Source organism: Neopelma chrysocephalum, unplaced genomic scaffold (genome assembly GCF_003984885.1).
Source record: "Neopelma chrysocephalum unplaced genomic scaffold, ASM398488v2 Primary Assembly neopelma1_96936, whole genome shotgun sequence".
Taxonomy (NCBI): domain Eukaryota; kingdom Metazoa; phylum Chordata; class Aves; order Passeriformes; family Pipridae; genus Neopelma; species Neopelma chrysocephalum.
In genome coordinates this window covers 65,837-88,425 of record NW_020925579.1, presented here as the reverse complement: position 1 = coordinate 88,425, position 22,589 = coordinate 65,837, and the positions used below count along the sequence as shown (strand labels likewise).

The 22,589-nt window shown below is 37.7% G+C and overlaps 1 long non-coding RNA gene across 1 annotated transcript; it reads left to right on the top strand.

Annotated features, from left to right (window-relative positions):
* The first annotated feature begins 13,040 nt into the window (after positions 1-13,040).
* Positions 13,041-20,588, top strand: LOC113960925. The gene is made up of 3 exons (XR_003532153.1): positions 13,041-13,130; positions 18,334-18,394; positions 20,303-20,588. It is a non-coding gene; the product is annotated as an uncharacterized LOC113960925 (long non-coding RNA).
* The last annotated feature ends 2,001 nt before the right edge of the window (positions 20,589-22,589 follow it).

The following is a 22,589-nucleotide window of genomic DNA, read 5'->3' as shown; positions in this document are numbered from 1 at the left end:
GGAATGCTCCAGCTGTTATGCAGCAGTCTAGTACATACCATCATGGAAGAGACAGTTTTCTCACCAGTGGCTGAATTCAACACAAAAATATGTTCAATTCTCTGTACTACACAAACTTAGACTATTCCACCTTTGGAGTTTTGAATAATGTGAAATCATTGAAATTACACCTTGCTTTACATCTTATAAATGTATCTGTTATTATTTATTGCTTTCTTTCTGAAGCAGGAAAAGTTTGTTTCCTGAATGAAACTATAATTTTTTTCACTTTCTATATGGCATAATAGAAGTGAAAAAAAATGAAATCATTTTAGCTTTCTAAAGAATAAGTAAGTGTATGATTTGGGCTTATCCACTATGTATCACTTGGTAAAAGGAAGGAACTAACTGAAGTGTGAGTTATGAACATTCCCAATGTGTTTTTTTTCCTTTATAGACAACAAGATATGGACCACCTGAACCCCAGGCCAAAAACTAAAATAAAGACTGCTCAAATGCTTGACCTTACATGGAACCTGAGACATGAAATTGAGGCAGTTACCTGCCTTCTGAATTATATTGCCACAGATTATCACAGAGAACGCCAGGATCTGGGGCAACTGTAAAAAACTCATCTACTCTAGCTTCCAAACTCTCTTTTTAAATCCATTCTTATCTAAATTGTAATCTTTAGAAGAAAAAATCTGCAAGCCAGAAAATTAACAAAACAGGAAATCAACCAAAAAAATCTACTTTGTCTGAAGTACAAACAAATTTCTTCTATTAAATGAAATGACATGGCCAAAGAAGTATTTGTCAGAGAAGTTAAGGCCTGTGATTTATGGACTAGCTGTCATGTAATACAAGATGGAAGCTTTAAAATTATACCAGATATGGTAGGAATTTGAAAAGTTAAAAATAATTAACTAATTCAATTTGAAGAGCATTATGAATGTACACGCATAGGGATCAAAGGTCATGTCTTTGTGTCTGTTAGAAATGTCCATATATAGAACATGAATAAGTAATTCACTCTGGCCTCAGGAGATTCAAGGATTAAAATCAATTATTACAAAGATTTGTTATTGCTGTTGGTTTGCATATAATGATAAAAATGCTACCCTTCTGTATCTTTAGATTAGGTTTTCTCTACATCTTTAAAGGTAGTTTAAATCTCTCACCTTGAGTATGTATAATTTTATCACCTGCAGCAAAGTTCTTCCACATCAGCATTTTATTGTCTACTAAAATACACTCCGTAATAACTTGCAGTGTAAACCATTCCTAGACTTCCTGGCAGTCAGGTTCCCAGTGAAAAGTTCTTGACACAATCAGAAAAAGTGAAGAAAAACACCCCAAGCAAACACATAATAAAGGTGGATATATTCAGATATCCATGTTATCTTTTCTAGACAAATCACTGATTAAACAGTCACTAAACTTAAGAACTGAGTTAAAAGTCATATTGCTGAAATTGTTCTGGATTTCTTTTAAGAAAACAGCATTTCAGATTCTTGTGAAAAGAACGTGAGCAAGATGAGAGAAACACTTCCAAACTTGGGTATGTGACACATTAGAATTCCAAAGCAGACACTGATCAGTATTAAGCAATGAGATTTCATTTGCAGATCTCATGTAAAATTAATTTTCATAATTCTCTTAGTTCCTGTCTACATGTAGAGATTTTTTTTCTCATTATCTACTTTATTACCATACTTGAATTCTCCTCTTCTGTGTCTGAGAAGAAAAGATGAGAGAGAGGTATTTTACTATAACTCAATGAAAAATGCACTCTCAAATCTCAAACCACTGGTCCCATGAACTGAAGCACAGTTCCCTTTAAAAACATTACCATGCCATAAAAAAGGGGACAAAGTATTAACTGTTCCACTGAATAATCAATTGAAGTGAAATTACTGCTAAAGTTATGTAGTTATGTTGGAATGTAATATTTAAAGTGCTTCTTATGGAATGAGATTTCCCATTTAAAGTTCACGATTCAGTTTGACACATTCTTCTAATAGTATATTTAGAAGATAGACTGAGAGATAATGTCATCAGCAGTGACCCATTAGCTCCACATCAACAAGCAAATTCAGCAGTCACTCCTACTAAATTCACCTGAGTTCTTCATTTAAGTACCGGGAACTGTCTGACTGCTTAGCCAGCAAGATTTAACAAGGTTACAGTCCAAGAAAGGATGGCTACAGGCTGTCGTCACATTCGTTCTGACTCATATTCATAATGTCTTCTGATCTATTTTACAGTCATGATATGCAAAGGGGAGAAACCCCACAATATACAGATTTTACTTTTCTGCCAGCTTTATAGCTAAAGAAGAAGAAACAGGATCTGTAAAAGAAGTTTATGTCACTACTTCATCAGGCTGGGAGGCTTGGGCGAGCAAGAAGCCATGTGTAATCCATATCATATATAGGTTATATGAGCAAGGTGCTTACCTTAAGGGAAATTTGAATGTCTTTGGCAAACCATCCTTATCCCATTCCCTAATGCTAGCAACGTGTTATCAATGGGCAACCAGACTTCTAAGTAAGCTAAATATGAGCATGAGCATAGCTTCCTTTTATCAAGTCCTTTTATTTTCACTTCACTTTGAAAGAGGTACATGAAATTGGAATATCATGGCTAATTGATGCTGTTTAAACACACATTTCCTCAGTGGGAAATCACAACCAATTTCATAGATGGTCATATAAGATGTGTCATATCCAAAGACATATTGACCCGAGTTATCAAAATAAAAGGTAAACCCCAATCCGAACAATCTAAAATCTCAGGAGTTTTGGAGACAGGGGTCAGTCAAAACAGCATTAGTTTCCAAAAATTACTTGGATTATCCATCTCCCTCTGATCCTTAATCATAAATATCACCAAAATATACATAACTATATGCATATCTGTATATTTATGTGATATTCAGGATTCAAAATACAGGAGGGACAGAGAGAGGCAGACAGTACAGGTTTGTTATGTTTAATCTTTTTCTTATGGTCCCCAGTTAAATCACAAGAGAAGTAACAAATACATGGGGGTAAAGTGACAAGATGACAAATGTACTCATTGTCTGTCTATATTCCAGAGTGTTTAAATTTTATCCACATGAGTTTCCAAACTCAGAAAGGACCATGAACTCAGGATTACTGCTGCCTACACTGAAGTAGTGACACAGGCATGAAGTTTCAAATCTTCAGATATAAGTTGGACTTGGAAATGCTAGGTGAGACATTTATTGATGAAACTGCAATTACTTACTATTCACTTTTTTAGTCACATGAGTCTTATGTGATTATTCAAAAATCTAACAGATTTTGAAAGCTCTAGTCCACATCATACATGTGGGTATGCAGGATATGTTTCTTCTCAGGAAGGTAAAAAGCAGGCACACACTGTGGGATGTAAGAAAATTTCTCAAACATAGATACACTCCAGGCCATTATTTCTGGCCCAGAAAATTCAGTGACCTCAGATAGACATACAAAGCCACTGCCAGGAAAGTGAAGGGTGCCCATCACATCCATAGAAATTGGCCAAAGCAATGGAAGCAGAAAGGAAACAGATTTAGAGATCAATTTAGCAAATTTACTTGGCAGCATCTGATAGCAGGCATTCTGTGAACCACAAATGGATTTTGAAAGCATCCACAGTTGAATGTAGATGTTTCTTTCAGTGTGGCAACACCTGTCAACAGTGAAGGAAACCAATTTTACTTTTTTTTGTAGAAAAAGAATAAATTGCATTTAGTGCGTAGATCTCCATGGCTCTGGTGCTGGGGGCAGCACTGAGGCCACACTTGGAAACAGTCTCCAAATGTCAGATTTCAAGACTACCTAGCATTTCCCCTAATTTTTGGAAAACATCTATTTGTCCTAGACATAGGTGAAACTCCCAGTCAATGAATATGCCCTTTAGTGAATAAGGGGAAAAAAAACCCAACTTAATTGTTTCATAGCTATCTGAGGAAAGTAAGCACATTATATTATATTTGGCCCACGTACAAGGCTAGTCCTTCCTTGAATAAACTTTTAAAAACACTATGTGGTTCTTCAGAGGAGAAAAAACTTTCTCTCTGAGGAGAAATGTCACATATTGATACGCCCTGAGAACCTCTGGAAGCCAATAACCTTTACATATAGTACTGTATAGATGAAGAAAAGTATTTTCTACCAAATTTTTAGGTGCATAAGTGACTGAATGTGGAAGTTTTGTGGTCAAGCCTCAAGTAAATTAGGTTCTCTTTTTTTCATGTGGCATAATACTGTCAACATTTAGGCTGCTGCATGTGGGAGGAGGGAAAGAGGGCTTTGCTGCTGCATGTGGGAGGAGGATTCCTGCCTTTGCAAGCTGGCACCCTTGCCTTTCAGCACACGTTCTGCTTCACTGACATTCATCAGCTGCAGGAAGAGATAAAACATCTGAAGAAGCTGAGACAAATATTTGATTTGGATGATTATCCTGCTGGTGTCTCATCATCACCACGATGCTTGGAATTACTAATTATTTGCCTTCCATGTATGCGTATCTTGCCATGAACACATATTATGCCATAGTTAATTCGGATTATTCTGATCAATGTGACCCCTTGACCACTCTTTTCAAGGAGACCCCACTAATGGGGAATACCATGTGCTGGAGGAGAGAAGAAACGCTATGGGTGATCCCAATAGAAGGCTTAGTTCATCTCCTTTCCTATCAGTTCTTTCACTCTAGTGGAATACTACTTAGGTAATCATAATGAGGTATCTATCAGTTTTCCTCAGTCCATTTCAGTGAGCCTTACACCCACATGTGTCTAGCATGACCAGCTCCTAAAGCTGTGCACAAACATAAATAAACAAATAAATAAATCAGGTGTCTGCACAGGTATTATTATTTTTTAAAGTTGTTAATAGTATGAAGTATTTTTTAATTGTCCACATTCCTTGCCTAGACTGTATGCTATCACTCAGATTCTAGCCTGACCCTTCACAAAGATCGAAGAGGATGCAATTTTGTGTTCAGATAATGAAAATAATTTTTTATCACAATACCTGCCACAACCTGCTTTTCTTCTAGGTGGCACTGTAAGCAAGATAGGAACCTTAAAAAAATACCTTAGTGGTATTCAAACAGCTTACCATGTATGATTTATTGGATTGATTTTTGCAAAAATAAGAAGGTAGTTTTCCATATTTATGGAATGTCTGAGTACAAATAGAGCTAGAAAACCAAACTGTTAACATCTCATCCCATTACAAAATGAAGTTAAATTTCAAATGACAGAAATTAATTGTGCCAAATCAGTCTTTTTTCCATTAGAAAATGTACACTATCCCACTGAACAGTGGTGAAGGAGGCAATGTTTCACACTTATCAAAATTAAAATATCTTCCAACATTAATTGATATTTCCTAGGTAATATTCTGTTCTATAAAGGTTCTTATTGTTTTGGTGCTCAGCTCAGAACAAAAACAGTTTTGAGATACCAGGTAGCCCCCACAGGAGGGAAGAAGTGGTTTTTCAGTCACTTCTGAAAATTACATTTGGGAGAATGCAATACTGTTCATATTTCTGTGGATGTCTCTGCACAAGTTTCACAGGCAGGAATTTTTTTTTACAGAGTAGTCACACATTATGTGATTATGCCTATGTGTATAATTAAGTGGTTACAGTATAGATATATTACTGCTTTCTAATGTCAGCAGCAGAAACCTCTTTGCCAGGAATTGAAAGTGTTTCACTTCAGCAATTAGAAAAGTACCATACATGACTCTGTATTCAGACTTTACATGTGCTCCCATCAGGTTATTTGAGAGACACCAGAGTTATAAAGTAAGCTGTGGTTTCTCAGCAGCCCACCTAATATCCAAAATTATATGCTTAGACAGTTAATACATGAGAGTTTGTGTTCAATTTGTCATGAATATGGGCATGACACAGGCAAGAACACACATCCCTTAGTAGGCCCCAGAAGAAGAAGAGCAGGCAGCTACTTTTTTTCTGAGTAGGCACTAAGTCTCAAGTGAGACAAGGGTGCTTGGGGCATGCCCTCCCCTATTTACAGGCTGCTCTTGTTGTGCCCAGCTATCGGTCCGACCGCTCTGAACCCGTAGTACTTCACTTGCTGTAATTGGCACTCTGTTAGAGGGACTCCTGAAATACTGCCTCTTCCACTACCCCTGTGCTACTCTTCTTGTGAAGACAGCTGGAACGTGGCCAGTGAAAAAGTTAGAGCAGTAACAAGTCTGACTTGAAGTATCAAGACTCTGTGTGTGTGGAAAAAGAAGATATTTCTTCCTGCAACAGAAGACAGGAAAAAGACTAATTAGCTATACAAAATTTCCTCAGCAAAAGGGATCAAGAACACATGTTATTGTGCATCCCTGGGACTCAGCCTCCAGCCTCCATTTCTTAGGATGAATCTCTGCACACCAAGATAGAAATATTTAAAAATTTGGGTTTATTGAAAAGTGAAAATTGAGATAGAGAAAACAAAATGAAATTTTGAATGTTTTTAATTTTCATTTCTCAAAACCAGATGCTTTTTACTATATTCAATGTTAAGAATTTTATGGAAGTTTAAATGTATAGAAGTTTTACTAACATATAATTTTTGTAAGAAATTTGTTGGTATAAGTCTTACAAAGAAGGGAAACACATATATGACAATCTTTTCAAAACATCACACAATAACAGAAACTGATTCAAAAGCATTTTCAGAGCCTGAAAATTTGGCATAACATATTTTCTTGTGAAGGAAACAAATTTAAAATAGAAGAGGCCGAAGAACAAAATAGAATCAGGGAAAGGCCTGATATATATAAAGGCAGAATGAGATTATATAGTTCATGGAGGATGAAGTCAGAGGCACAAAGAACAATTTACAGAAAGTAAATAAAGCTCTGATTTATTCTTCCAAACAGTATGAGAGCAGGCAAAACCAGAAAGCAACCAAATTTCAGAAAGGCCTTTGGTCTATAATTAATTTGTGGAATACATTACTACAATAGCTCATCAAGGTTTGGAATGTGGCTAGTTAGATGGTTAATAAGCATAGCCAGAAGTTGTATAGAGTAAAAACATATTCTTACAAAGACATAAATTTCATGTCAGGTACATCTTTTTTTACTTTCTATGGGTTGTTGCCAAAGACTATACAGGTTTTCTTAAAAATAGGGAAATAATAATGTACTGCACTTCAATAAAAATACCATTTTTTTCCTTTTATATATTTTGTTTGTTAAGATCTAAATAAAATTATCTTCTGACCAGAAGCAAGACATTTCACATTTTTTTCATCCACTTTTAATAAAGCAATGCAATGTAAATGAAAAGGGAGAGCCAGTCACTTCCAGTGAAACTGTGGAGAGGAAGAGAAAACTATGATGGTAGTGGGTTTTGATGAAGAAGTTATTCTGGTCACCATCTGAGGAGAAAGGAGGTGAGAAGGACCTATCAATTAAACTCCACATGGTAATTCTCTCTGCCCATGTCTCACAACACACTGTCTTCATAGTGGGGGTGTAATTAGGAGATAGCAGTCTCTCCCACCTCCTGTAAATTTGGTAATTTTGGACCTGCCCGCAACTCTCGTACCCAATTCCCAATTAATTTTACTGTTGCAGCTTAATCTGTTCTCATAGAGTCAAATAACAGTTTTAGTCAAGGGTCATGCTGGGACTTAAAGGACAGGCAGAGTTATTGCTTTTCTTTACCTCCCTGTATTTGGGAATAGAGTCAATGGTGTGTTCTTGGACCCTCAGATAGGGCTTGTGAATGGCCAGTGTTGGTAGGAGAGGGTGAACATTCTTACCCAACAGTAACAGAGAGAAGAAATGGACCTGCAAGGTTTTCTAATTCCTTTAGTTCAAATTTAAGTTGAGAACCCAAAATATTTGGGGTTTAATTTTTTAATTTCATCCAAAGATGACACTGGCACATGTGTCCAGTTTTGTCTCTCTTTTCTGGACACATTTGGAGAGATAGGGGACATATCCAGAGTGTCACCACCTGTCACAGTCAGCAACTCCTTGGCTGGCAGAAGGCAACTGATCATCTCCAGCCCAAGTCTGGAGACTTGCCACACACGCTAGATGCAACAGTGCTGTGGTGGCAAGGAAGAGCTTACAGTGAGGTTCCCCCAGGAGGTATCAGAGCCCCTGATGGTCTCCTTCCCACCAGCTGCTAGGCAGTACTTTGTTTGACCTCTGGGTGCCAAAAAAATGCTTGTGCTCGCAGAGCAGATAAGATCCTAGGTGGAAGAATAAGGTGGCCACAATGGGTTTACCAGAGGGGGATATCAAGTATTGCCCAAAATGACGCCTGGGAGAATGCTGGAGGAGGGAAGTGCCCCATCCGGGCATCCAGAACCCAGGAAAGCAGGCACTTGGGGTGCAGGTTTCCTTCTCTTGGAACAACAACCGAAGGAGGGGGAGCAAGAAGGGGCAACCAAGGGTCCCTGTGAAACAACAGTGGGCAGATAGAGACATCTGGCAGTATGTCTGGAAGCATGCCAATATGGGAGTAGACTGGCTGCCAGTGCAGCACTTACCAAAAAGCTGAAATCAAAGGGAAAAAAAATCCCACACAAATAAACAAGCAAAGGACTTACTTACAGTTTTCTAATATAAAAGCACCAATAAGGGTCAGGTCACACAGAGCCTGGAGAACCATTGCCTATGTGCTCAGTGGCAGGCATCTCCGTTTTCCTGGTTTTGTGCTCCCTATATGTCTATTGTTTTAACAGCAGATTGGAAAAGCAGTGCAAGAAAGTTGATCTTCCCTCTTTCTCAATAACCTCCATTGCTCTCTGTCTGCTGCCAAGGGGAACTGAATAGTTAAACAGGGGTGAAATATAGGGGGACTGGCATAGCACACAGTGCAAAAGCAAACTTGTTTCACCAAAGGACTGTTTGCGAGGTCCAGCCATGCCAACAATAGCCTTCCTTCAAGTTCACCTTGTAATGCAGAGAGAGGAGGCAACTTGCAGCCCTCAGGGAGGGCGAGCAACGGAGGGGTGGGAGATGAGGATGGGAACAGAGTAAAGAGAGGCAGAGAGGCAGAGAGGCAGGGGAGGGAGGGAGGGAGGGAGGGAGGGCGGGTGGGTGAAGGTGGAGGAAAAAAGAGAGTGCAAATCCAAGTGTCGATTTGTAGACACAGTGAGGAGAGCCTGCTGGCTGACAGGCTGATTTATTGGATTCTTCCAGTTAATCACTGCCGGCCTGTGGCCAAACGGATCTCCAGCAAAGCTGAAAGGCAGCTGAGGGAAACAGGTTTATAAGCATAAAGCCACATAATGGTGTTCAATGAAGTGTGAGACTTTTAGTTCAGTCTCAGTGAGCCAGCCGCATTGCCGGAATGTCAAAGAGGGATTGTGGGTGGAAAAATTATGGATTTAAACTGCTAGCTGTAAATGAGGTCAATATGTCTGGTTCATAAACAGTCCGAGGCTATTCCAAGAATGCAGTGAGGGGGAAAATTAGCGTGAAGCCAACACTGTAGACAAACCTCATTGAGATATAATTGGAGCTATAAATACAAGTGAAAAGCTTACTGAGTGCAATAAAATATAGACACAGTTTTTTATCTCCCTCTCCCCACATATTTCCTTCTTTCAATCTATGCATTTGTTAAGTGTTGTGCATCTATAATGTTCCCCCCCTCCACCCTCTTCTTTTCCCCGACACCCAGTGTTGAAATTAATTGAGTGTTCTTGATCTCCCATTCCATTTTATTCGGGTAAGATTGGAAAAAATCAAAAGAGCACATCTAAAGTGTTTTCTTCCCTTTTGCTTTTCTATTTGAATCAGGTTGAAATGTGTTAAAAAAAATGCAATGTGACTTTTTTATATTTTAAAAAATGCGGTAAAATGTCTTTTAAAATGAATACATCTGTTAGATCATTTGAATCTCAATTTAATGAGGTGAAATCAAAGGCAAGTATTGAATCCTATGGAGAGTCTCTTTTGTGAGTTACCTGGTCTTTGCTCATGAAACATTGACTTTAAATAATTGTGATGTTTCAGATTTTCTTTTTTTTCTCCCTGTAGGCCTTTTATTACTGTATGGTGGGGGGAGGCAGTAGCACCAAAGGAAAAGAGGACAGACACTGAGCAATATGCTTTACACAGTTTAAAACTGATACAGTAATAAATTGAAGTCTAATGGCTATGGTTAGGCTGTTTTTCCCCCTAAGCCAATTGATTTAAATGGCAGTAATTTGGCTAGCAAGGCTAGTCCTGTTTAAATTAAACCCATTAATATAATAGCACCAGTCTTGAATTAAATCCATCTGTAGCAGAGCCTCCATCGGTCAGTGGTTTAATAACTGTCCAGGGATGTCCTGAAAACACCCACATTCATACTAACAGGAATAAGAGTTTAAAACCAGGATCCAGAAAACCTCCTGTTTCACTTGGATGTAAGAAGCAGATATCTGTTATAGTCAGGGAGGGGAAAATAAAAAATCTTTATTCTTCTTTTAGAAACACAATATGCAATTTCTTTATGTATGTTTTTGCAAACTTCTGCCCCTCCCACACCTATTCCTCACTCTGGCAAATACTTTTAAATTTGTTGGCCTGCTGATCTATACACGTGTTGACCAATGTAAAGTTTCAGAAAACACTGAAATGTATCTGAGGATTAGCATCTAATACAGAAAGTTTATTCTTGGCAGAGGCCTTCGCAATGTGGTTAAGATTGATCTTTTAATGTCCTCCCCCCTTGTTCTTGATTCCCACTGTGGCAGGCTGCTATGTACTGTGAGGCAACTTCTTTCCTTACTTGAAGGACTATGCAGGATTCTCCTCGGACCTATTTAATGTCAAGCCTTGCCTGGGGGAACTAGAGGGTGCAAGTCTTCCACTTTAAAGAAAGCATCTTTGTGCTTCAGTCTCACCTTTGTGAGATCAATGGCACCTTCAAAGTAGTTCTTTTGAAAACTGCCTTATAGTTTTCTCTTTAACAGGCATCTCCACCGTATAAAAAAGACTGAGTTTATTCTATATTTTGCTTGGCTGTGTCTCACTGACTCACTTATCGTTTTAAGCTATGGTTCATCGTGTTGGACGTCAGTCAGCTTCAGGTAAACTTGTTTGCTTCACTGGACAGGAGATTAGTGTTGAGACTCACATGTAATAAATGTTATATTTTTGTCTGAACTTAGGTTTGCATTTCGCAGTAGAGGGAATGAATGCTGTTTAGGACGGCATAGTACCAGATATATTCTGTATCCTTTTGTGTACATAGCTGAAGAATCCAGATCTTAGAATGCACTCCCAGTTTTTAGTAATTTTCCACAATGCCCTGCCTCAACATCTCTGTGCAGACAGCAAAAAAAAAAAAAGACTGTTTCACTGTTGCCTGCGGCAAATGATCCACCAGTAATTCTGCCCCATAACCATATGCTCCTCTGGACTAAAAAGAATGAACAGCACATCCTCAGCTTTTTCCCAGATAGTACACATGAAGCTGCCTCGATTTAAGGTTGCCTGACACTTTCCATTACGAGTCCCTGCTTTCAGCCACTTACCATTTTATTCAACTGAACACAAAATTTCTGTGTGTCTATGAACACTTATGCATGGTAAAAGATGGTGAGGTCTAGAGGTTTTGCCATTCAGAATGTACTATACTTTTGTGAGCATAAAATTGTGCCCTTTTACTTTGTCCAGGCTACAGAAAGCTATGGGAACTACATTAGTCATACGCTTAGGTCAGACAAGTTTTGCATGTGTAAAGTGTTCAGAGATACAGAATGTAAAAATCACTGGGACAAATTTTTAAGTGTTTAGCAGGCTTGGTCTGTCGATGCTGTCCTTGACCAGACACATAACAGTGTGAATGGAAAGCCCTGATAATACTTCAGCATTGCAAAAAGCCCAGTTTAATATGCAGGAATCAGAGGCAGAATTTACTAGCTTGGGTTCAGTCCTGCACAAAATTTCCAGTCAATTGAGAATTTGTGCAGAGCAAACCCGTACCTTCAAGAAACAGACCATGAGGACGTAGCCTTAGACCGTTACCTTAAAGAAGAAAAGACAATTAATTAGATTGAGCAAAAAATAATTGAATTCAACATATGATCTTATCCCAGAATGGTCACATAAATAAATGCTTCCACATTCTCACAATGCAGGACTCCTCAGTCAGGTCAGAAGTTCTTCTATCCTGCAGCAAAGCTGTTCTTAAAGAAATTACCTCAGTCAACATCCAGGTATACATTTCCAGACACATTTCAGTTGAAAAGTCAATGTGACTTTTCAGATCCTTAGAAAAAGGAATTGTATATAAGTGTGAGTTTTGAATCAGTAGCTGTAAGACCCTGGTCACGGATCCACAAGCTCAACTAGGAGTATTTAAGACTCCAAAATTTTCCCCACCAAACTTTTGCAGAGCCTTTGGTTCTTAGTACCTTGAGATAGCCTAAAGAGAAGCAGCTACATACTTACATACTTTTCTCAGAAGACACTTTTAATTTTACAAGGAAATAAGGATTCTGGCAAAAATTTAATGGGGTAACATACAACCAAGTAGACCACTCCACAAAGCACTGACGCAGCACACCCCAACCCACAGAACTTTGTGAAATCGAACCCACTAGTTTTAAGTTAACCAACACATTAAGTCAGACAAGAGTAAGAAAGACAGAGATTAGGAGAGGAAACAGGAGACAATAGCTACCACCAAAGAGTCCCACGGAAATCTGGCTCCATAAGACCGATGGCAGGACCCAAGAGAAAAGGGAAAATGAAGACCACGTGCTCCTTTATTTGTGTGCTTTGGCCACTGTGGCTGCCCCTCCTAGGTGGGACATCCCACTGAGCACTCAGTGCCTCCCAGAGGGAGTGAAGGCTGGTGTAGCCAGTCAGAGGCTGAGTTAGGGGTTCCAGGCAGTGTGATGTGGGCAGGTTCCCGGGCAGCCCTTTTGATTGACAGCTGCTCTATGAGGCTACCCTGTGAGTTCTGAGGCTGCTGTTCACCACAGGCACAGAGTTGGTTCCAACCCAATAAAAAATAGCTCATATGCTTTGGCTGATATCTTTTATGTCCTCTACTCTAAAGCTTCAGTAGATAGACCAAGACTAAGAAACCGAAGGCTTAATAGCACCTCTGAACACTGTCAGCAGGACACGTATGTCTACATACGCCAGGTATGTATTCCAGTAATGGTTTAGGGCTTTTAGATGGAGCCAGGAAATACATATGGTCCATGACCATATATTCTTGCTATGCTCCTCAATTTCATGTAAGTTAACGTAGAAATGCTGAAAATGATCAAATGACATGTTGCAGCAATTGATGATCATTCCATATAATCAATCATTACCAAAGACAGCTACCAGAACATGCAAAACTCTATGGAATTTGTGGCTTGCTTCTATTAAAGGTACGTGATCTTGCAATATAAAGAAAAATGTGTGCTTTTACTATTTAATAAGTTATAATTTCTCTCTGCTACTTTTAAAGCTTTCAGTATATTACACTTTTAGAGAATAAATAAGGTTATCTGTAGGAGACATGAGTTATCTATAGCAATGTAAGACAAGCTATTTTGTGGTATACCTTTTCTCTAAAATTTGCTTTTTGTTTTTGAGTCTGTGTTGAGGATGGGGGAAGAACAGTGATCTTCAGTGTTAGTAGCCCTTTGCATTAAAAAAAATAAAAATGAAATATATGATACCTAAAACATTCTCTTCTTACAGACATTTGGGAAATCTTCCTATAATTTTCTTGACTTTGCTGAATTTTGGTTTGAAAGTCTAGATGTAGACAGAGACCATCGTGGTTTGAGAGAGTTATTATAAGAACACAAAAACATGTAATTAAAAAAGATTTCAATCAAACCAATGAAGAGAGGGAAATTATTAAGCAGCAGACAGGAACATCCAGGGCAAGAAGATATAGATTGAACTCTTATTTGAGCCCATTCCTCTTCTTGACTTTCACAAATCTGAGGCCAAAGAGTTATTTATAGTGCTTAGAGAAATCTCTTGTAAGCAAAGGTACAGTAATTTTTCCTTGATTGAAAAAGTCATCCTTTGTTTGCCATTTTCCTGGAATCTGGAGTCTCAGTGCTTGCACTCCTGTAGTCATTTTAAACAGAGCAGTTAACACAACATTCCCATTTTCCATCAAATTCTACAAGATACCAATGAATGCTAATCAGAATGCTGCAGGGAGCCCATTGCTGTATCTTTGGGCACACTTACCACCTACATAGCCTATCACAAGCTTCCCAAACACAAGATATCACAGGATGATCCAGCTTTATACAACTGGTCTAAAATGCCATTAAAGGCTAGGATACCTCTCCTTCTTTGAAGAGCAAGTGGTAAAGAGTTTGCTAAGAATATTCACTTCCTTAATTTTTGGTACTACAGTCTTTCTTAGCTGATGGATAATTTTGTAGTTTATGGTAGTCTATGAAAGGCTTTAGACTAAAATTTTGACCAAAAAACCAGAGCTTGCTAAAGTATATGTGAGACACTGACACATCTACAGAAAACTATACTACAGCATTTGGAAGACTATCGCATCAAATATCTGTTATATTCATGTGTCCAGAATGGGCTTAATGTTTTATAGAGAAAATAAAAGCAAGCACAGCAACCCAGCTCAAGAACTCAGTTGTAATTCCTATAGACTCTTTTCTTTAAAGTGAATTTAGTGCACATGAAGCATACTGGATTGACAGGGAGCAGGAACCTTGCAGAGAACAACTTTATTTCTATTGAAGGACCTTGGTTTTGGTATTAGAAAGTCTTCTGTCACACAGTTTTAACTCACAAGAAATTACCAAATGAAGAAATGATGATTTCTTTCAAATGTTAGCCAGGATTCTATTAATCAAAAAAAATTAGAGATGGGAAAAAAAGAACGATTCATGATGCTATTGTCATTTTATTTTCAATTTATCAGTGATTGTGTCATGAAGTAATATAAATGATAATAATGTGTTGTTATGACTCTGTGTGTCATTTGCATTGTGTGACATTCCGAATTTTTCAATTTGAGTGTTTAGAACAGAAAATGTTGTCTTTGTTCATGTATTGGCAACTACCTGCTGGCTGAGTTCCCTGTAAAAACACATCTTCTGGCATATCTTCAGTTAAAATTATTCATTCATTTATTTACTAGAATTTGTGCCCTCAAGCCTTTATAATTATGGGTATATAGCCACACATTAAGACCTATTCATGAATGTACTATGCAATTCATGTGTACCTGAAGGCCCACAGATGAGGCAGTGCTACACACATTAATATATTCTGCATTGTATGTATTCATAAATATAGGGTTTCTGATGGCAGGAAGGACAGCATACTTCATTTTCATGAGTTAGGAATGACTGCATAACTCACAAGTGGCAGAGCAAAACAAAGCCACTAATGGATTCTGTACAGTCATCCCCACTGGATGAAAATAAAATTACATTACACTGTCCACCATCACATATTTATACCATATCAGAGACTTATGTCTACAGAGTAACTAAATTTTTGTTACCCTTTGCTGAAGAAATTAATATCATTGATGAAATATAAAGACATATTGCTGGGGTTTATTTCCCACTGGCAGGGTCTAAATATGTAATTCATACAAGTAAACACACACATACACGCACATTAATAATGCAGTGGTTTTCCTAGTCCATTTCTGAGAACTACTGCAATGAGTTCATCTGTCCCACGGATATGATGGGATTTATGCTCCTTAGATTTATACAACTGGGGTTTTAAATCTTTTCATTCTCTGAATGTAATTCTGGAGTTGCTGTGGTGTATGAAAAACAACACACGTAATCAACTTACAATGAAATAGAATTAGGCCTTTGTCCCTCATTTAGCATATTTACCACCTTTCTCACTTAAAGGACAGCAAACAGTAATAGCAACAATTAAGCCAAGACTGAGACACCTACAACATCTGGAAATAGGTCTCTGTGTTGTTGCTGGATACAAATGGTCATGAATACAGTAGCAATCAAAGGAAATCAAAAAAATCATCTCTGTGATGTTGTTGAATAGCAGGATACAATAAGTTGCACATAAGAAAATAGTTGTAGATATGGAAAAATTAAACTGCATCATTGTAAATCTCTATTCTAGGCTTTTCTGCTGTTGCCCTTTCGAATTGACTGTCCTACTACTCACATCAGCAACAAGCCCCTTTTCCATTTCTAAACCTACATAGCTATCTCACCTTATTCTGACATCCTAGATTTTCTTCCTTTAAAGTTCTTACTTTCCTTTAGAAACTAGTAAGTATTCCAAAAGTGTCATTAGCCTGGCTAAGTAGATTTTAGAGAATGTGAGTGGTATCTCAAACAAGTTTTTTCCCAATTTTTACAATTGAAAAGGAACCTAATAGTAAATAAACAGGTGGGACAGAAGATCCAGTTAAATTCAAAGAAGTCAAACATCAATTTTTACCAAGTTACTTTTTCTTTTTTTTTTTTAAACATGAGCAGAAAAACAAAATAGCCAACTCTCTGAAAAATATTTTTCAACAATATCTTCAATTTTTTTTTTCCAAGTTAAAGGGTCATGTTAAATCTGGAGATCTAAGTGTTTGTAACCAGAAAGTGCATACACTGTTTTAAAAGTCACAGAACTGGACAGCCTTGTATAGCAGGATGCATACCAGGCTTTTAAGATCTTACCATGAAAGGGTATCTCATTGTAACTAACATATCATCAGATATGATAATTGATAATATGATATCAAATCAGATAATTACTCTGATGAAATAACTTTTAAATTGCTGCCTGTTTTTACTGAACGGATGCTCTGCAGCTCTCTGAAACACTGGCTAGACAACTCTTTTTGTTAGTTATCGTGTTTTTCTTCTGCTCACAACTATATTGACTTCAGTGTGTTGGTAGGTATTTCTTTACATCAACATAAAAGAGAACAAAACATGTTTTGCTCCACAGATAATTTTTGAACAATATGGAGAAGAACATTTTAGCTTGCACAGGGGAATAAGACAGCACATAACTTGGATAAAAATTGGCTCACCAGTATGAGAAGACACAGAATACTTCTTTTTTATTTTTTTTATAAAGGGGTTAATATATATAATCCCATTCTTCCCACTCAGGAAGGAATTGGTTTTTGTAATTTTGGCAAATTTACCACCTCTTATATACTAAAAACGCCAAACAAACAAAAAATCATGCTGTATTAAAGTACGTATGGAATATTATCTTCTGCTGAACAAATACTCTAAAATCTGATGCTATATTTTATAGCAAGAACTTCTGAGGCAATATCAAAGTAATGTTGCAACTGTGGAACTATGGAAGTTCTAATGATATAATTCCTCTTGATTCTGCAGAGTTTCAGTGGCATAAACAGATTGGTTCTCTGCCTTCTTGTCCAACAGAGACAGAAAGTAACTTTCAGCTTTCCAAAATATTCACGTGAGGGAATGAAGTTTGGCATAAAAAATTTATCCTTTATCCTTCTCCTTTCTGATCTTACTTCTTTTTTCTCTTCTCTTCCTTTTTTGTCAAGAAGCAATTTGGTTTGCAGAAATAGACTGGTTTAATAAAACTGGTATTCTTCCTTCTACTAAAAGTTTACCTGCGAGAGCCCCAAACATAATAAAATCAGATTATGAAGGCAGTCATATTTACTTGTAATAAATCAAATCTTGCAGACATCAGTTAAGTCTCCCCTACTGCACTGGGGCAATATCACGCATGCATACAACAATACCTGAGGTGTCAGAAATATATTTCATAAGTTCAGAAAAATTGCATACACACTTGCAGCACCATTATAAGCAGTGAATTTGTAATGTGAACATTATGATGTATAAAGTGGCTTTGTTCCTACATTTAATAAGTACCACATGCCAAGCCCACAAGCGTAATGGAATTTGCTGGTGATTTACCATTAGATATAGGATATTGTTTTCAGGAAGAGAACTTTTCCACACTTTTTCAACAGTATCCAATTTTAAGAAATCATCTTCTTTCTCTTCTCTGAATGCAGCACATTCTTTAGATTAGTGAAATAAAATAAAATCCCAACCAGTGATATACTCTATTAAGTTTAACTGAAGTAAGTGCAAGACATTTCCACTTGCAGAGAAAATGTTTCCTTCAGACTATCTCTGCCGAACATACGTCTTTATTATTCTAGTTTTGGTATAGGTTAGGATGCTGGAAACATCTTACTAAGGTACGCTATGCCAGCCCAACATAAGAGCTATGGTATAACACTCATGCGCACATATCAAGTATTTTCCGTTGTTTTCTGACTTTGTATGATTCGTTGACACATCACAGATATTTTCAGTCTAAATAATAGAGGAAAACACTTTTTTCCTTTTTTTTCTTTTAGAAATTGATAAAATGAGAAGACTTGTATTCCAAGTCTCTGTTGATGTACATTTAGATGAAGAGTAAGTATCTTCTTTCTGCATTTCAGTACTATCCATTAGAAACATTTTGCTGAAAGAAAGTGTTCTGGTTCTGGCCAGGACAGGGTTAACTTTTGCAGCAGGCAGAAGGCAACATTGTTAGGACCGGCAAGGTTATTCTATGCTGATATGGTTTGAAGCTGGCTCCCTGCCAAGTCCCCAAACCTCACCACAAGACTCCCCCCCCACCCCCGCTCCCAAACCAAGGGAGAAGAGGGAAAAACAACCTCAAGAGAACCGAAACAAGAGAGAGACAGCTAAAGCAATATATAAAAATATATTTACACCTATATTACAGTTATATACAATTGAAATATATACACAATTTCACAAGGAAAAGGGAAAGGGAAGGGAGAAGGGAAAAAAGGAACAAAACCAAAATAAAATATATATATACTCCGATCAATAGGTCAAGATCTAGCAACTAAAAGAATGAGCAAAAGAATATATTACTGCTCTCCTTGGGACAACAGAAGGTTGCGTTGGAACGATCGCCAGCAACCTCCGCCTCTCAAGGTCGGCAAGGCCTTACCAGGCCTCACTCCCCAACATGACAGATTCAACAGCAGGGAAACCCACACCTCCAAAGTCACCAGAAGGAAAGAGGGGCAAAAACCTCTCCTCCTTTCTTCTTATACCCTGGCTTACGTAAAAATCAGAGGGAATACTGGGTAAATCTGGGCACTTCCTTGGTTACAAACTGGTCACCAAAGAAGGCCTAGACTAAACTACCACATATGCCTTCTCACATCATTTTCCAGGGATGTGGGAAGGGGTCCCTTCCAATCAAGTAAGTGTGGTGGAGGGAGCGGCCGTATAGCACTGGTTCCCTTTGTTACTGATAGTGTAACTGTTACTGTTCATTTTCTTATTCCACTGCCGTTTTCCAGTAATTTGTTTTTATCTCAGCCCATGATCTTTACCCTTTGTGACTCCAATTGTCCTGTCCATCCTGCTGCAGGATGAGAGGGAGGGGGAATGAGCAAGTGGCTCACAGTTTAGTGTTTCAGTGGGAACACTAAATTGGGGAATACCATTCCTAAACCACGACAGAGGGTAAATTGCAGTATTTGAATATCAAGTTGCAGACATCTTGAATACTGGACCGTGGAAACAACTTTCCTTGAACAAGTCTACCTTGAGTAAAAGGTTCTTTAACATGTACACTTAAAAAAATCTCTGGGGACCATAACTCTATTGGGTGACCTGAGCCATTAATATTTACTAAGACAAAAGGAGGCTGTGGACAGTTGGACTCTAAATTTTTGTTGGGTTTATAATGGGAATAAAGAAGTAGTGTGCTATTTTCTTCCTTGAAAGTGCTAGTTTGCATTGTCCTAATAAGACCATTCATAGTTTTGTAAAGTTTATTAAATGTTGCAACTTTTTCTTAAGCAAGTTTACTCTGTAGTATTTGTGTGTTTCCCAGCAGAGCTCATGAGATCAAATTTAATTTGTAGAGGTTCATATTGCCAATGACTTCTCGTTCTGTTTTTGTTTCCCTTTTCCATATGAAATTGCTTGAGGGTATGTACAGCTCTGTTCTCTAACTATATATATATATATATTTTTTTTTTTTTTTTACACTGAGCAACATTAAAGTAATCCATTATTTAAAAGAATTGGTAAACTTTATTCCTAGAAAGACACCATTTCTAAACCCCAGTTCCTCTAGTTTAAGTCTAGATTTCCACAGGCATTTGTTTAAGGTAACATTTGTCAGTCCACATTCCCTGTTCACCACGCAGCTATCTTTTGGAGCCACCATTCCTTCTCCAGTGCTCCCTCAGCTGTCTCAACGCAATATTTGCATAGTCTGGTATAAGGGAAGAAAACATGATTTCAGATGACCTTGAGAGGTTTCTGATATTTGACTGATCATTTTCCCAGCTAGATACACCATTCTGGCACAAGTGAGAGAGGGGGAAGGAGGGGAGCCACTTGAATTGTATTTGTCACTGGCAAGAGTGCCCAGGAAACATCTCACCATGGATAACATCACTGTCTGAAACAAGCAAACAGGAAAGACCATGCCACTGTGGTATCTGTGGTTCTTATTTATGTGGTGAGCTTGGGTACAATGCAAGAAGAGACAAAACACATGAAAAAATTCCAGTTCCTGTTTTGAGAAACACAATAGATCACATCCTTAGAACTTGAGAAAAAAGTAAAAAAATGTAGGAACAATGAAAATACAATGAAGCCTTAAATACATTTTCAGGTCTAGTTCCCTTGATTCATAAGCGTTGACAAATTTCACAGCACTCCTGTGAAGCATTACGTTGCTAGAACTACATATAATATTTTAGGCAAAATTTGGGGGTTTTCGGAAAAGTTCAGATTTTGAAAGACAAATATTCTACTGAGAGATATTTAAAAACTAACTCCATTTGTTCTTAAAAACTTAAAATTTTAAGTTTGTCCTTACTAAATGTAATATTAGCAATTTTTAAAAAAATTGCAAAATCTTGTTTAAATGTTAATATTTAATTCAACATTATAGGGTACATTTAAATATTCAAAATCTAGGTGAAATATCTAAAAAAGCATTTTAAGATCATTTTGATCTACTTTTTTTGCTCTTTAACTTGTTGAAAATATGATCTAATTAGTCCATTATCTTAAAGGAGTACCAAAGATGATGTTATTATTACCATACAGATTTTACAAATGATAAATCAAGATTCACGGAGAACAGAGCCTAAACGATTGAAGAGTCCATCAGTATGGTGTAACCAACTTCAAACATAGTGACTTGCTTTTCCAGAGTGTATAGCTTTTTAAAAATGTTGGTTCCATCAATTCAGTTGCACATGTGAGTGATCAGCATTTCTAGGAATCGAGATCTAGGAATCTTAAATTAGTATCAGAAAATGAGGAAAATACACTCAATTAAACCCCTGGAGATACGGTGATTCAAAACTCTTGTGCAAGATCAAGTACGAACTCAGAGAAATGTAGAATAAGGCGTTCATTGAAGAACAACTATCTCTCCCCTCCCCTCTCCCTTTTCCCCTTTTCTTCCCTTCCCTTCCCAAAACTTCCCAAACCTTCCCTTCCCAAACCTTCCCTTCCCAAACCTCCCCTCCCCTCTCCTCCCCAAACTTTCTCAAACCTTACCTTCTTTTGGGCAAGGAGGTGTTCATCCATTGCTAGGATAGCAGGGCTCCATCACATGCAATGGTTACGTGGGAAGACAAACTCCATCACTCCAAATATGCCCCTTTTCCTCCTTCTTCCCCCTAGCTTTATATCCTGTGCATGAAGTCACACGGTCTGAAATATCCCTTTGGTCCATTTGAATCACCTGTCCCAGCTGTGTCCCCTTCTAACCTCCCATGCACCCCCAGGCTCCTTGCTAGCATGGCAGTACAAAAGGTAGAAAAGGCCTTGGCCCTGTGTAAGCCCTGCTCACAAGTAACAAAAACATCTCTATACTATAAACCACCTTGTAATTGCTCCAACAGGAACAAGCAAGGTTTCACCTTTCTCTGGGCAAGAATCAAATGGAGGTGGAGTGTCACATGGGCAGACAAAGAGGGAAGTAGGGATTTCTTTTCCCTGTCTGGCCATTGACATAAAGTACATTGAAAGTGAGTGTAACTTCCCTTCAGCAGTGAGAAAATCCTGCTGTGAAAGGCAGTGCCTGTGTAACATAATATAATAATAAAAGACATCTGGTCATCACTGTGGAAAGAACAGAAGCAACAATGGAAACTATATCAAGACTGAGTTATTTAAAATTTCTCATAGGCTGACATGCTTCACTTCTTTTTTTTTTTTGGCTCAATAAGGACAAAGGGGTAACTAGCAAATTCAAAATCATTTCAATTCATCTTGCATTAATAAATAACTTGATTCATTAGTCCTTCATTTTGTATCATCTGATGATGATTGGAATCAACACTATCAGAGTTGTCTACTCAATAATGTCCCAATTGTTTTTTTTTTCTCTGTATTACTATCAATAGAAAACAATAGTAAAATTCTGGCTGAAAGCAGCCCCTCGTAGTTTCCCTGTGGAAACACTATGGAGAATTTACAGCCTCAGGACTTGAAAATTCTTCCTGTCCTGCAGGACAAATTCTATTGCATAATGTCATTTTGCCGTAAAATAAATGAAACATTTCCTTCCTTTAGGCATAGATGAATATTAGAGTACAGAATGTAAGCTCAC